The sequence below is a fragment of the Delphinapterus leucas genome, chromosome 6 (genome assembly GCF_059928025.1).
Source record: "Delphinapterus leucas isolate spDelLeu-1000000601 "Yukka" chromosome 6, BTC_Dleu_Yukka2, whole genome shotgun sequence".
Taxonomy (NCBI): domain Eukaryota; kingdom Metazoa; phylum Chordata; class Mammalia; order Artiodactyla; family Monodontidae; genus Delphinapterus; species Delphinapterus leucas.
In genome coordinates this window covers 106678653-106683296 of record NC_143134.1, presented here as the reverse complement: position 1 = coordinate 106683296, position 4644 = coordinate 106678653, and the positions used below count along the sequence as shown (strand labels likewise).

Genomic DNA, 4644 nt, shown 5'->3' with positions numbered 1-4644 from the left:
ATATCTATTCAAGTACTTCGCCCCCTTTTTTTTTTGTTGTTTGGTTTTATAGATTTATTTTCAAAGGGCAAAAACACTTAAGACGATTTAAGTACAAGTCTAAACAGAATTACTCTGTCAAAGTCAGCAATGATGTAGAAATGCCTTCTCACTTCCAAACATGCGCCAGCATCTTCTGAGTGTTCTCTTAGTGAAGAAAAGGGGTCTGAAACCCACAGCCAACATCATCTTGATGGTGAAAAACTGAAAGCATCTCCTCTAAGATCAGGGACAAGACAAGGTTGTCCACACTTGCCACTATTATTCAACATAGTTTTGGAAATTTTAGCCACAGCAATCAGAGAAGAAAAAGAAATAAAAGGAATCCAAATTGGAAAAGAAGAAATAAAGCTATCACTGTTTGCAGATGACATGATACTATACATAGAGAATCCTAAAGATGCTACCAGAAAACTACTAGAGCTAATCAATGAATTTGGTAAAGTAGCAGGATACAAAATTAATGCACAGAAATCTCTTGCACTCCTATACACTAATGATGAAAAATCTGAAAGAGAAATTAAGGAAACACTCCCATTTACCATTTCAGCAAAAAGAACAAAATACCTAGGAATAAACCTAACTATAAGACCCTGATGAAAGAAATTAAAGATGATACAAACAGATGGAGAGATATACCATGTTCTTGGATTGGAAGAAGCAACATTGTGAAAATGACTATACCACCCAAAGCAATCTACAGATTCAATGCAATCCCTATCAAACTACCAATGGTATTCTTCATAGAACTATAATAAAAAATTTCACAATTTGTATGGAAACGTAAAAGACCCCGAATAGCCAAAGCAATCTTGAGAAAGAAAAATGGAGCTGGAGGAATCAGGCTCCCTGACTTCAGACTATACTACAAAGCTACAGGAATCAAGACAGTATGGTACTGGCACAAAAACAGAAATATAGATCAATGGAACAGGATAGACAGCCCAGGGATAAACCCACACACATATGGTCACCTTATCTTTGATAAAGGAGGCAAGAATATGCAATGGAGAAAAGACAGCCTCTTCAATAAGTGGTGCTGGGAAAAGTGCACAGCTACATGTAAAAGAATGAAATTAGAACACTCCCTAACACCATACACAAAAATAAACTCAAAATGTATTAAAGACCTAAATATAAGGCCAGACACTATAAAACTCTTAGAGGAAAACATAGGCAGAACACTCTAGGACATAAATCACAGCAAGATCCTTTTTGACCCACCTCCTAGAGTAATGGAAATAAAAATAAACAAATGGGACCTAATAAAACTCAAAACCTTTTGCACAGCAAATGAAACCATAAACAAGATGAAAAGACAACCCTCAGAATGGGAGAAAATGTTTGCAAATGAAGCATCTGACAAAGGATTAATCTCCAAAATTTACAAGCAGCTCATGCAGCTCAATATCAAAGAAACAAACAACCCAATCCAAAAATGGGCAGAAGACCTAAATAGACATTTCTCCAAAGAAGATATACAGATTGCCAACAAACATATGAAAGGATGCTCAACATCACTAATCATTAGAGAAATGTAAATCAAAACTACAATGAGGTATCACCTCACACCAGTCAGAATTGCCATCATCAAAAAATCTACAAACAGTAAATGCTGGAGAGGGTGTGGAGAAAAGGGAACCCTCTTGCACTGTTGCTGGGAATGTAAATTGATACAGCCACTATGGAGAACAGTATGGAGGTTCCTTAAAAATCTAAAAGTAGAACTACCATATGACCTAGCAATCCCACTACTGGGCATAAACCTTGAGAAAACCATAATTCAAAAAAAGTCATGTACCACAATGTTCATTGCAGCTCTATTTACAATAGCAAGGACATGGAAGCACCCTAAGTGTCCATCAACAGATGAAAGGATAAAGAAGATCCATATGTACAATGGAATATTACTCAGCCATAAAAAGAAATGAAATTGAGTTATTTGTAGTGAGGTGGATGGACCTAGAGTCTGTCATACAGAGTGACGTAAATCAGAAAGAGAAAAACAAATACCATATGCTAACACATATATATGGAATTTAAAAAAAATTTTTAAATGGTTCTGAGGAACCTAGGGGCAGGACAGGAATAAAGATGCAGACGTAGAGAATGGACTTGAGGACACGGGGAGGGGGAAGGGTAAACTGGGACGAAGTGAGAGAGTGGCATGGACATATATATACTACCAAATGTAAAATAGATAGCTGGTGGGAAGCAGCCGCATAGCACAGGGAGATCAGCTCGGTGCTTTGTGACCACCTAGAGGGGTGGGTTAGGGAGGGTGGGAGGGAGACACAAGAGGGAGGAGATATGGGGATATATGTATATGTATAGCTGATTCACTCTGTTATAAAGCAGAAACTAACACACCATTGTAAAGCAGTTATACTCCAATAAAGATGTTAAAAAAAAGGGGGGTCTGATATTTTATTCATATACATCCTTCTTATCTGCAATGTAATCTACAGTTTCTTGTGGGCACATTAACTTCTCTGCATCTACATCAGGAATTTCAAGCCCAAATTCATGTTCCATGGCCATTATAATCTCCACTTGGTCCAAACTGTCTAAGCCCAGATCTTTCATAAAATGGGAATTTACTGAGAGCCTTTCTGGGCCAATCTTGTCATAGAGTTTCAAGATGTAAAGGACAGGGTCCTTGATTCCCTCTAATGTCAAAGGAGTGCCTCACTATACTGGGGGCACAGCTATGTAACTCCAACTGGAAACTGCACAAGCAGTGAGGCCAACTGCGGAGCCCCAGGCCTTCTCTGGGCCCCTGTTGGGAAAAGGGTAGTGCTGAGTGGCTGGGCCATGGCCAGCATGAGCAGCCTGGGCAGCAGCACAAAGGCCGCAGGCAGTCGGTGGACACAGGCACAAAGGACACTAGCTGCCATGGCTGTGCTGACCCAGGATGCCCACTTTTTAATTGTGTTGCTTTTTGCTATTGAGTTGTATGAGTTTCTTATATATTTTGGATATTAATCCCTTTTCAGATGTATGGCTTGCAAATATTTTCTCCCAATCATTGCCTTTTCATTTATTGATTTTTTTCCTTTTCTGTGCAGAACCTTTTTAGTTTGATAGAGTCCCATTTGTTTATTTTTCCTTTTGTTACGTAAGCATTTGATGTCATATCCAAAAAATCATTGCCAAGACCAGTATAAGGAGCTTTTACCTTATGTTTTCTTCTAGAAGTTTTATGATTCCAGGTCTTATATTTTCTTTAATCCATTTTGAGTTGGTTTTTGCTCATGGTGTAAGATAAGGGGCCAATTTCATTCTTCTGCACATGTGTATACACTTTGCTCAGCACTGTTTATTGAAGGCTATCCTTTTGTCATTGTATACTTTTGGTACCTTTGTTGAAAATTAGTTGACTGTATATGCACAGGTTTATTTCTGGGCTCTTGATTCTGTTCCATTGGTCTATGTGTCTGTTTTTATGACAGTACCATACTATTTTGATTACTATAACTTAGTAACGTAATTTGAAATCAGGAAGTGTGATGCTTCCAACTCTGTTCTTCTTTCACAAGATTAATTTGGCTATTTGGAGACTTCTGTGGTTCTATATAAATTTTAGAATTTTTTTTTTATTTCTGTGAAAGATGCAATTGGAATTATGGTAGTAATCACATTGAATCTTTATATCTCTTTGGGTAGTATAAATTTTTTAACAACATTAATTCTTCCAATACATGAAAGTGGGATACATATCTTTCACCTCCTTGATTAAATTTATTCCTAAGTATATTATTCTTTTTGATGCTGTTGTTAATTTTAGCATGTTAATTTTAGCATGATGGCTCTCATTGTATGGTCTAGTTGTGAATCCCTCTAAATAACATGGAGAAGAAATGATAAACAAAGAGTGATTTGAATCTTATCCATTTTCTTAGGTTGCCTTTATAATTCTTCCTCCAGGAACCCTTCCATCTGCAAGCTGGATATGATTTCTGTTTCCTCTGAATTCTGTTTTGTTAAGAACAGTGTTGCTCTAATGCTCATGTGCCTTTGAATTACCGGGAAAATGTGTTAAAATGCAGCAGATCTAGGGTGGGATCTCTGATTCTCCATTGCTATCAAGCTCCCAGATGATGCTGATACTGCTGGTCCATAAACCACCCACTGAGTATAGCAAGAGTTTTTGGAGCACTGGCCACTTCTTGCCTGTATTACAATTACTTGTTTGTGCGTCTGACTTCCTCAGTTGGATTGTAGTAATTTTATTGATGATCTGATTGTAGCTTCTACAGTTACTTCTCAAGAATTTCTCTAACCAATCTAAACAGACATTCAGTGACTCTCTATCACCTAAGCTTGTTTTAATTGCCTAACAGGACTTATCCCCTTTTTTTGTCTACTCCCTTTATTATAAAGTAAGAGCGTGATCCTTTCAGCTGGAACACAAGCATATTACCTGGCATAGAGATGGTACTTGGTAAATATGGTTTATGGAAGTGATGAGCAAACTTTTTTTTCTTACTTCCAAGTTCATCTCCCTTATATATAATGGCAGATACAACCACAATGGAGTGATGGCTTTCTGTGTTAAAGTTCATCATTTTCTGTAATTCATAGGCACTATAGGAAGGCAGTTAG

The 4644-nt window shown here is 37.4% G+C and overlaps 1 pseudogene; it reads right to left on the bottom strand.

The window, feature by feature from the left end:
- Positions 1 to 323: 323 nt before the first annotated feature.
- On the bottom strand, positions 324 to 3431 carry LOC149749039 (acyl carrier protein, mitochondrial pseudogene; annotated as a pseudogene).
- Between the last annotated feature and the right edge of the window lie 1213 nt (positions 3432 to 4644).